Consider the following 12540-nt stretch of genomic DNA (forward strand, 5'->3'; position numbering starts at 1 on the left):
TGCTAATTTTTTTTTGTGAAAAAAAATAAATTAAATTTTTATAATTTATTCTAATTTATTACCAAACAAAATACAAAAATACTAATTTTTATATTTCTATCATTTGTGTCTTATTTTCAGTATCTTATATTGTCATGTTTTCATAACCAAACATAGCTTAAGTATTGAAAATACAATTAAAGACCCACTAGTGGTTGTAATGATTTAGAAACTCATAAAACATTAAAATTAAGGTAAAAAGATAATAAAAAAAATCTTATTAAATATCTACTAAATATCCTATACGAATTTAACTAAATAACACCAAATATTTTTTAATTCTGTACCCTTTTATTTATATTAGTTTGTTTCTTGGATATGTTAATAGTCGCCAAGGATATAAATCTACTTAATATATCAAAATTGGATTTTTTCTTAATTAATAAAAATGAGGTGTTAATTACTTTATTCGCTCATCATCTAGATTTGAGAATCAACTCATTTTTTTAAATTTATTATTCTTCCTTTACTACTTCATAAAATAAGAATGTATTTTTTTTTTCATCGAAATTAATCCTTTTAAGGTACAATTTATAATTTTTTATATACGCATTCTCTTATATTATTGGTTTAATTACTCTGCAAGTCCTTATAGTTTCACCAAAGTTTCAATTAAATCCCTATACTTTTTTTCTTTTCAGTTAGGTCCTTATACATGATTTTTTCTTCAATTTAGTCACTGTTAACGAACGTTAAACGTCAAAAAATGTTAGTGAATTATAAAATTACTTGTATACCCCTGAAAAGAAAAAATAATATATAGGGGCTCAATTGAAAAAAAAAGTATAGGGATCTAATTGAAAATTCGGTAAAATTATAAATATTCAACAAAAGATATTCCTATAAAATAAAACAGAAATAGTAGTAATAAGTATATATAAAATTCAATTTTCATCATTCAAGTATTCATTATGATCATGTAATATTTTACATTTGTGTGGATTCATGGAATATAGTTTGTATCTTTATCATATCATGGTACACCATAGAAAACCACAAGACTATGTAATTTGTGTTATTGAAATTTAAAATCTAAAAATGAAAACTATAGAAAACGTAGTTTTAGTACAATACAGATAATCTGAAAATCAGTTCTTGTGTTGCATCCTTCCACACTTTGAACCAGCATAGGGATCAACAATAACATTTATAACGGCCGGTTTTCGAGTCGAGAAAGATTAGACTTGAGTTCATCAGATGCACTTTCCACCAAAAGCTTCCATCAAAGCATGATAGCCTACTTTTAGAACAAAGAAAGTCGGAGTAGGATCATCTTTGTAAGGTCTATTCATCTCTTTGAGGGTTTTCTGGTCACCTCCATATACACCTCTATTGTTGAAAACAATCACTACCACATGTAACTGATCTGGATTGAAAAAAAAAAGATTTATCATCACACAATTGCAAGAGTAATTTTTTGCATATAAAAATAAATATATGCAACCATATATGATCATATCAACATAATGAAAGAACTTGCATATGGCATATGGTAACAAGAACCATTGATATAGTAATAACTGGAATTGTTTAAAAAAATTAATTTTTATATAGTTCTTCAAACAAGAGAACAAATTTGACTAACAAAAATTCAAAAGTAAGTATTTTGAAGGTATGAATTTTTTCTATGTTCAGCTAGAACAAGTAATACATATTTTTTCAAGTATCAACAAAAGACAAGACATATAAGATAATAGTCCAGAATTTTTTCTACACATTTCCAGATTAACACTATGCCTCATGATATGTTATGTTGTTTTATAACAAATTTTTAATAAATTTTTTTTACATATCTTATAGTCCTTCAAGTTTATAATTGATGAAGAAAATTCACAGAAACGTCTTGGAAGTACAATGGTAAGCTGACAAGTAAACTAATTTACATTATGAGAATTAGCATCACTTCCTTCACTGCTACCTTCACTTGTTATAAGTTTATAATCTGACCTCAATGAAGTTAATAATGACATTCAGGTCAGATCCATTAGCATCTTTCAAAACTGACAGCGCTTCTAAAATCATTGCGTTGTACCTGAGAGAAGATAAACAAAAGCAACCAAGTCTCAGAACAATTCAAGAGTAACAAAATACCTTTCTTATTTTGTTGAAGCATACCATAGTTTTAACCAGAACTACAATCTTAATCCACATCATTTAATTACAATAATCCATATAGAATTAGTGACATCAATTCGCATATCATAGAGGATTCTTAGCATTTTCGTCATTTTGAGAGGAATCATCCACAGCAACAGATAGATCAGGTTGATCCGTTGATGAATCATAGTGGTGACAGGGTAGCATCTTCCCCAGAAATAACAATGGCATTACCAGCAGCAACTGGGTAGCAGCCGCAACCTTGATTCTAGGAACCCTAGATTTTTCTTTGGATCCTTGAGTGCCATTGTTAACGCTCAAATTTCGTCACTTATCATGAATTACCACAAAAGAACAATAATTAAAAACCCTAAACCCTTGACTCAGTTTTCTCACACTCAAATTTTACCATTTATCTAGAAAACAGAATACACAAATGATAATTAGGTACATTACGGTGAAATTTTAAATGCTAATTTGAGATAAGACGCAAAATTGAAAAGGCTAATTAGGAGAATTTTGCACCTTGAGGTTGATGTTGGAACGTGAAGTGAGAAAGAGTGCAAATTGGGGATCTTTGAGAATGTTCTTCCATTTCTGCTTCTGATTACCCATTTTCGATTTCGTTCTTCTTTCTTTCTTGAATTCTTGAGCTCAATGAATTCATTTTAAGAGAAATTAAAGAGCTTCCTCCAAAGCTATAGAGGTAACCAAGATTTTGATGGTAACGTCTGTGTTATGGAGTTGCCATTAACAGCACATAGCAGTGCAGCACAGATCAAGAACGATAGACGACGACGACACCAGCGAACAGAGGAGAAACGCCACTGACTTCAGAGAGCAAGCACTGGCTATGGTTCTACAAAATGTCAAGGGTAGTTTTGGGATTTTGAAAAATTGAAAGTGGGTTCAGTTTGTTATTTTAATCCAATTATGAGAATATTCAATTTTTTAACAGAATATTCTGTTATCTCAAACGATTTTGTCACGATAGAGACTAAATTAAAAAAAATTAATGTCTAGGGACCCAATTGACAAAAAAAAAAAAAGAATAGGGACCTAGTTGAATATTTGGTGAAACTATAGGGACCTACAGAGTAATTAAACCTATATTATTCTTTTAATAATTTAATGATTGTTCTTACTCCAACTTATTCTTTTCGTCTAATGTTTCAGTGTGATTGTCTTCTGCCGCAATCGTTTACAATGCACCAATCCATCAAATACCACCTCAAGTTGTCTTCACTATTTTGGGTTCTAATTACATGGATGTAAGCGTCCAACGAATGGGCAGTAAACTCTATTTTACCGAAGGATGGTTGGATCTACTCACATATTATGACCAACCTAATGGAATGTGGGTAAAGTTAGTTTTCTTGGGAGGAGCTCGATTTTTGATTGAGGAATTGTTTCCACGGAGCTTTGTAGGCGAAGTTCAAGTTCTATCTCCTCCATGTTTTCTACGTCTGCTCGAAAATTTTCGAAGTGGAGCACATAATGAGATTGAATTTCCTTAATTTAAGTTCAGTTTTGGTAAATTTGTGTCAAACTCGGAGATGCAATTTCAACGATTGGTAATATATTCAAATTTTTTTATTTTAAGCTTTTCGTAATTAAAATAATTTTATAACATATTGTGATTTTTTTTTTTCAAAAATTACCGGCCTTCTTTTGCGTCAATGTAATGGCCATTGAGGGGAATAAATATTAGTTTAGTTTCTCGGTGTGACAATTCTATACCCTACCACATTGCATGGATAGCGGATGATGAAGCTTATTTAACAAGGGGATGGTCTGAATTTGCACGAATTCTAAATGTTCTAACTTATGATAGTGTTTCAGTTGGTTGTCGTTATGAGAATGACTCTACTCTATACGTGTCTAAGGACTAGAATAGATTAAATATTATTTAAGTAATTTAGTTCTAATATTAGTATTTGATTAAATTAGTTTTAGTCAATTTATATATTAACACTATTATTCTTGGATATGTTATTTTTAATTTTTTTAATATAAAATTTTCTTTTTTTCAATTTTTAAGTTTATTTTTTTTCTATTTTTGTTTACTCTAAGTATAACAAAGAAAAAAATAGTTAAGTTGAAAAAACTGCAAATAATAAATATTAGGGCAAAAAACATAAATAAGCTAAGGGGAGAATAATTTTACACAAATCAGCTAAAGCAAAATGTGATTCATCAATCAACCAAATCACGTTTATATGTAGTTCGAACCTACCTGATTCGAACTTGGATTGCATGTAATTCGAATCATATAGATTCGAATTACTCACAGACACTCAAAGCAACATAATTCGAATGATGTTGATTCGAACTATTTCCATGCACGCCATTCAATGTAATTCGAAGTGGGTTAATTCGAACTACACCAAGTGTAGTTCGAACCAGGCTAATTCGAATTATAAAGGAGCAGAGTTGTATATATATGGTGTGAACGTGAGTTGCTCTCATTAGAGGGGGGAAATGGCTAGTGAGGAGAGTTTTGTAGTGTTGGTTCACCACAGAGGATCGATTAAGAGGAAAGCACGTTCCGATGTGAAGTTCACCGATAAGGATCCTCTCTGTATTATCGTGAGGCGTACGACTAGGTATGATGACCTTGTTAACTCTGTACTGCTGACACTTGGACTGGAAGGTGTGAAACGGGTTAAGAAATTTTTCTATCGCATTCCAATCACGGTGCTCTAAGAAACCGTGAAGTATGATTGTTTCACGATCAGGAGTAATGAGGACTTGCAGGTCATGTTTCATTGTCGCCGGTAGTTTCCCGAATTGAGGACACCAAAGTTGTTGGAAAAGTTGGTTGATGTGGTATCCAGCTCAGGGGATTCGAACCGGAATACCCCCACTTTAGCCACGGTAGCCGGTTCTAGCTCCAGACCTGCCGGTGCTTCTTCGTCCGTCCTTGTGTACGAGCCACCCGTCCAGCCAGTTGCCTCCCCTTCGTTCACTGTTGATCTCAACGGCAGTGTAGGCGTCGAGGTTGGAATAGGGGATTTTGTGCCGAGCTCTTTACAGTGTGCTTTACCGGCTGGGGTTGGAGATGGATTGTTGGATGATCCAGAGGACAATGATGTAGAGCCAGATATGATTGCTGATGACAGTGGTGATGATGTTGAAGCGAGTGAGCCTGCAGGGGCAGGAGGTGGTTCTAGCTCTGGGACACAGCAGTACCCTCCACATTTTTCATCTTTGGACTTAGATGCCATGAGGCAGGAGGGGGTTCCTGGGGAGCCTGCTGGATTTGGCACTAGAGATGCAGAAGGGTCTGCAGGTCTGACAGAGTTTTAGGTTGGACAACAATTTCAGGATAAAGATGAGGCATTGCTAAGTGTCAAGACTTACAGCATCCGCCGAGGTGTATAGTACAAGGCAGTGGAGTCTGACTATCGCCGGTATGTAGGCAAGTGTTCTGAGTTTGGGAATGCGTGTACATGGTTGATTCGGCTGAGTCTCCGGCAGTGCAAGGGCATTTGGGAGGTCAAACGGTACAACGGACCGCATACGTGTCTCGTGATTTCTATCTCCAGCGACCACAGGAGTTTGGACTATCATGTGATCTCGACATTCATTATGCCAATGGTTAGGGCTGATGCATCCATCAGCATCAAGGTACTCCTAAATGCCACGGCCTCACACTTTGGGTTTAGGCTGACGTACAGGAGGGTCTGGTTGGCGAAGCAGAAGGCTGTTGCCCTCATCTATGGTGACTGGGATGAGTCCTACAACGAGATCCCTAGGTGGGTGTTAGGAGTTCAGCAGACGATGCCTGGTACTATTGCAATCCTTAGGACGAGTCCTGTTCGAGTAGGAGGACAGCTGAACGAGTCTCAAACTTATTTTCACAGACTGTTCTGGACGTTTCCACCATGTATCGAGGCATTTCGTCATTGCAAGCCATTGGTTAGTATTGACGGCACCCATCTGTATGGCCAGTATGGGGGAACGTTGGTTGTCGCGATTGCCCAGGATGGGAACTCCAACATACTGCCCGTTGCATTCGCACTAGTCGAGGGTGAGAATGCCGAGTCCTGGTCTTTCTTTCTCTCCCACCTGTGTCAGCACGTGAGACCGCAGCCGGGTCTGCTGGTTATATTGGACAGGCATAACGGCATCAAGGCCGCACTTGAGGCTCCCGACGGAGGATGGTTACCTCCAGCTGCATACCGTGCATTCTGCATTCGACATGTAGCAGCAAATTTCACCCTAACCTTCAAGGGCAAGGATGCAAGGAGGCCTCTTGTGAATGCAGCGTATGCTAAGACCGAGGTAGAGTTCGATTAATGGTTTGATATTCTGCGGTCTGAAGACCTTGCCATGTGTGAGTGGACGAACCGGATTGAGTATTCATTGTGGACACAGCATTGTGATGAGGGTCGGAGATTCGGGCACATGACGACAAATATCTCTGAGTGTGTTAACTCAATCCTCAAGGGGGTCAGAAACCTCCCTGTGTGCTCGCTGGTGAAGGCAACATACGGAAGGTTGGCCAATCCATTTATCCACAAGGGGAGAGAGGCTGAGGCCCAGCTGGGTACCGGACAACAATTTAGTCAACACTTGGTGAAGTGTATCGAGGCCAACTTGAAGACGGCGAGGTGCTTCACGGTGACTTTGTACGACAGGGATAACTCGGAGTTCACCGTCGCAGAGACGACTCCCACTGGTTCATTTTCACTGGGTAGCTTCAGGGTCTCACTTGGATCTCAGACATGTGATCGCGGATACTTTCAGGCACTTCATTTTCTGTGTCCTCACGCCCTAGCATGCTGTGCCTACTTACGGCTTACTTGGCAGCCGTATGTCCACCAGGTGTATCGTCTTAGTTCCGTCTTCAGTGTGTATCGGATGGGGTTCACAGCTCCCATTTCGGAAGGTTTCTGGCTACCATATAATGGGCCGACTGTGATCCCAGACCCAAACAAGTGGCGTGCGAGGTAGGGTCGTCCCAGGTCGACTCGGATACGGACCAATATGGACGAGGCAGATCCGAACTGGCCGAAGAGATGTGGCCTCTGTTGGCAACCCAGACACACACGTCGGAGTTGCCCACAGGTCGGAGGACCAGCCCATACAGGGGGACATCAGTAGGTGTATTGTTAGCTTTGGTACTTTGTTGATTTCACTTTGGTGTTTAGATTTCACTGTTTTAGGTTTCCTTAGTTGTAGTTGTAACTGTTAAAATTTGTTAAACTTAATGCGATGTACTTTGCAAGGGATATTAATTAATGAATATGTTCCATTTCCATGGTGAAGCATGAAATGTCCGATTAATACACAAGCCAAAAATGCCATCTACAAATTACATGAATACATGATGGGAAAAATATCCTAATAACTTAAAGAAACAATGAACACCCATTTTCAAAGTAACGGAAACACGATAAAGCAACAAAGTACTCAAACATAAATAACCAAAATACAAGTTGGATCATAGAGGTACATGAAAGACATAAATAAAGGTGGCTAAGATATAACACTGATCATCAAATAAAGTCATACAACATACACAAGAGTCATCTGAACAGATGCGAATCGATGAAACAACGACGGGGTACCCGTGTCCTGTGGCCTCTCCGAATAAGTGGCTCCTCGTCCTCGATCTCATCCTCGTCCTCATCCGGGGCAGGCTGTGCAGGTGGCCTAGGCTGGATGGCTGCCCCTGACGGCCCGGCAGCTGAATGTGGCGCAGCAGTATAGGCAGAAGGAGGTGTACCACCCAGTGCAAAATGGTCAGCAGCAGGCATGGTAGGAGGCTCGTTCAGATCGACATCTAAAGGTGCCTGTGTGCCCGACGTTTGACCATGCCGATGGTTCGCATCACCTCCTGCATGATGGCACTAATCTCATCTAGGAAGTGTGACCCGCCGAAGTACGCATCAAGACCATCACCGGCCAGGAAGTCTGAAAACATCGTCGTCGGGCTAACCCATGGCATACTCTCCTGAAGTGTCTGGTCATGGGCGGGAACCCCAACAAAGTAATCGCCTAGCGGCCCCGAGCCAAGTCCACCATCACCCTGGTCAGCCCTATCACCCGTACCGGACCCGTACCACTCTCCACCATGCCCTCCAGCGTCCCCCCCAACAGGTCCGTGCTGATCGTCGTCACGATGATCAACGTGATCGTGGTCTACAGCACGCGCTCTCCGTCTACTTCCACGCCCTCCTCGTCTACCTCCACGTCTACCGTCCGCATCACCTTCGTCCATAGCCTGGTCCAGCCACCTCAACTCCTGCAAGTACGGAACGTACCGCTCATCGAGTCGCATGCCCTGCTGCCACCGCATGCTCGAGATGCATCGCTGGGGCTGTGCATCACATGGACCGCATTATTAGAACCACTTACAAACCCACCAAAAAAAAATACCTAACAACAGAAACCACTAACGAATCCACATGCAAAACCAACATAATAAACCACTAGCAAAACCACATGCTTAAACCTCTAACATAAACCGCTAACCTAAACCGCATGCAAAACATCTAAAATAAACAACTAACAAAAACAACTAATAAAAACCGCTAACATAAACAACTAACAAAAACCACTAATAAAAACCACTAACATAAACCGCCAACATAACCGCATGCAAAACATCTAAAATAAACCACTTGCAATACCACTAGGATAAACCACTAACATAAACCGCATACAAGACCACATAATAAACCACTCCCTAAACCACCTACATAAACCGCTAATATAAACCGCTAACCTAAACCATCAACAAAATCGCATACAAAACTACTAACAAAATCCACTAATAAAAACCACTAACATAAACCGCCAACATAACCGCATGCAAAACCTCTAAAATAAATCACTTGCAATACCACTAGGATAAACCACTAACATAAACCTAAAACCACATGCAAAACTACTAACTCAGATAAACCATTCGCACATAATTTTCAATCTACTAACCTCGTCATTGATGACCCCGGCTATATGAGCAACTCCATCCAACCGATATAGCCTTTCCGGATCGTCCCCCATTGGCTGAGTATTCTGCTCGAGTCTTTGTCGGAGCGAATCTGGGTCGTTTTCTCTGGAATTTGGTAGGGTTTGTGAATGAAAAACTGATTCGAATGAGGGAGATTCGAACTCCTTATATAGCGGAATTCAGTGTAATTCGAATTAACCCCATTCGAATTACTACTTGATGTAAAATGGGAGTAATTTGAATCAACTAGGTTCGAATTACTTGGGGAATCGTGCAAATGTGTAATTCGAATTGATCTAGTTCGAATTATGGTTGTTTGTAATTCGAAACATGTAGATTCGAATTAGTGTGTTATTGTCTTCGAGTATAATTCGAATTGAGTATATTCGAATTATGTACAAATCTAATTCGAATTAAGCTCTTTCGAATTACATAGAAATGTGGTTTGGTTGATTGATGAAGCTTTTTTCCGTTTGGCTGATTCATGTAAAATTTTGCTTCCCTTGGTTTAATTGGGTGTTTTGCCCAATATATTATTTTTGATATGACAATTATTTTAATCAACTATATAAAATTATTGTAAGCAAATAATAAAATAATTAATAATTAGGTACGAACAAATCAACAATAATATTTATTAAAAGTTTTACACGACTAATAATATTCTTAGTTGTGCTTAAATTTTGATAATAAATTTAACTTACTTATTTTATATAATAAATACATTGGAGATTATATCATTCTTTATAACATACGAAATTTTTACTCTATATTATTTGACAATTATTTATTTATTTAGTATTATATCTTTTTTCTCTTCTTTAACTATTTAGATAATATATATACTGAGCAAGTATCTCCATTGATTTAGTCATAAAGGTTTTTGTCTTCTTTAACTATTTAGATTGTATATATATATATATATATACTGAGCAAGTATTTTCATTGAATTAATCATAAATACTAATAAAAGATAATGGCATAATTTTTACCTAATTATAACAAGTATCTCTATTGAAAATATTGCCTAATTATTGCCATGTACAATTAGCGTGTGTGTATACTTAGTAATAGTGATGTTTTACAATTATTTATCATTTAGAGGATTCATAATTCAGACATAGTTCCTCTTCTATTTTTTTTATACCTAATGGCTACTACCTACGATTCTATTAATAGTATTATCTATAGTAGATTATGTGATGAAAAAGTTTGGAAAATAAAGGCAAGAATTATAAAGTTATGAAAAGTGCTATCCAAATTTAACATGAGCAAGATGACTTACATAGAAATGGTTCTAATGGATATTAATTAGCAGGATTTTTTATTTAAATAAATATTTTAATTACTGAAATAAATAATTATAAAAATTCTTACTGAAATTCGTCCTTCAGCCTTATCTCGTTTACAGTGTAAATGAGATAAACTTGCTCGTATCTCGTTTACACGGTAAACGAGATATATATTAATCTAAGGTGCTTACAGCAAGGTTGCGAGAATCGAATCGGTTAATGAACCGATAAAATGACTGGTTCAATAGTTTAAAGTTTCAACCGGAGTTCAATCGATTTAATTAAATATGTGATAATATGTGATAAAATTATAAAAAATTTAATATATAATTTTAAATATTTGAATTTAATAATTTTAAGCTGATAAATTTTACAGTTTTACATAATTTATGATAAAAATTCACAAATAATCAACAAAATATAAAAAAAATAGCATAAACAAAAATTTCAGCATAAACACAATGCAGCAGAATCAAATCATAAACATCTCAAAATAAGAGAAATTTCAGCAGTCCAGCAACAATGCAATGAAGCATGCACCATGTGACCATCAACAATTCAAAATCAGAAAATCAGCAACCAGAGTTACCAATCCAAAATCAGAAAAAATCAGCATAAACAACTCAATGTAGAATCGTGGCAATGTTTCTATTTTGAATCAATAACAGCAAAACAACAATTCACCAAAATAACAAGTACAACAGATTGAATTTAAAAATTAATCTCAGCAGAATTAATAAATTAAATAATTAAATTTATAACTTATCAACGACAGAATTCATCAAATTTCAGAATCATCAATAATATCTCAAAATTCAAAAAATTCAAAATCATCAATAATTTCAGAATCATCAAATAAAAATTCCAAAAAATAATATCTCAAAACTCAAAATCATCAATAATACATCATATGCATATTCAGAATAAATTTCAAATTTCTGAAGAATAGAGTCATAGAGTCAGAGAGAGTTAGTCTGAGACTTGAGACCTGAGGGTTGAAAATTTAAAAAATTTGGCCACATGGAGATGAACTGTGAGACACCACACATAAAAGAGAAGCAGAGAAGAAAAAATGACGCCGACGAGGAAGGGAGAAGTAGAAATGATGAGGAGGGGAGAAGCAGAAACAACGCAGGGGAGGAAAGGAGAAGCTGCGTCGACCCACGACGAGGAGTGAAGAAGTGGCGACGACGACCCACGATGAGGAACAGAGAAGCGGTGACAACGACCCACGGTAAGGAGCAGCGAAGCAGCGACAGAGACACAAAGAGGGCGACAGAGAGAGAGACAAGGGAGAAGGGTTCGGTGATGACAAACGATGCAGAGCTGTGGGGGCTGCGGTGGCTACAGGCTGGGTGACTGTGGGTGGCTACGGTGGCTAGGGTTTTTCTTCTTCTTTCAATCCCAAACATCCTTCAGTTTCAGAGAGGAGAGGCCGAGAGGAGTGGGAGTGGGAGTGGGTTGGGGGTCTTGGATAGGGTATCGAACCGGAAATTCTTTAAAAAAATTGATCGGTTCTAGCAGCTCACTGGTTTACTGTCGGTTCAACCGGTTCTCTGACCGATTTTTTGCTAGACGGTTTATGGGGCTAACCAAACCAGCCTAATGGCCAGTTCTCGGTTAACCCAGTTGAATCGGCCAGTCCGGTTCGGTTTTTAAAACTATGGTTTACAGTGTAAACGAGATATAGTAAGATAGATTTTCAATTCTATAAAAGGATGTGCAACCCTTGACATTCTTCACATACATTTTATATCTTTTTTTCTCCCATTTTTCTTACAAAATGTAGTAAAAAATGTCCAATAATAACGGATATGTGGTCGTCTGTGTACTCTAATTGTCGTATACGAAACAGCGAGCCGTTACGGTTGCGTATTCGGTGCGTAAGTTCGTTGTCTGAGTTGAAAAGTTTGATATTGAGCAACCTTGATGGCACAGGAAGAAGAGAGATCAAAAGGATAGGGGTATAGGCTGATAACTTCATTGGGTAATGAAATTTTCTGTTTTCAACTATTTCAACTCCAGGATGGCGAATATTTATATGACTCTCGGAACTACATAAATTTAGAGAGAGCCTAAATTTTAATTTTTAATATAAAAATTAAAATAAAAATTAAAATAAAAAAAATTAAACTAAAATATATACAT

Source organism: Arachis ipaensis, chromosome B05 (genome assembly GCF_000816755.2).
Source record: "Arachis ipaensis cultivar K30076 chromosome B05, Araip1.1, whole genome shotgun sequence".
In the NCBI taxonomy this organism is placed as follows: domain Eukaryota; kingdom Viridiplantae; phylum Streptophyta; class Magnoliopsida; order Fabales; family Fabaceae; genus Arachis; species Arachis ipaensis.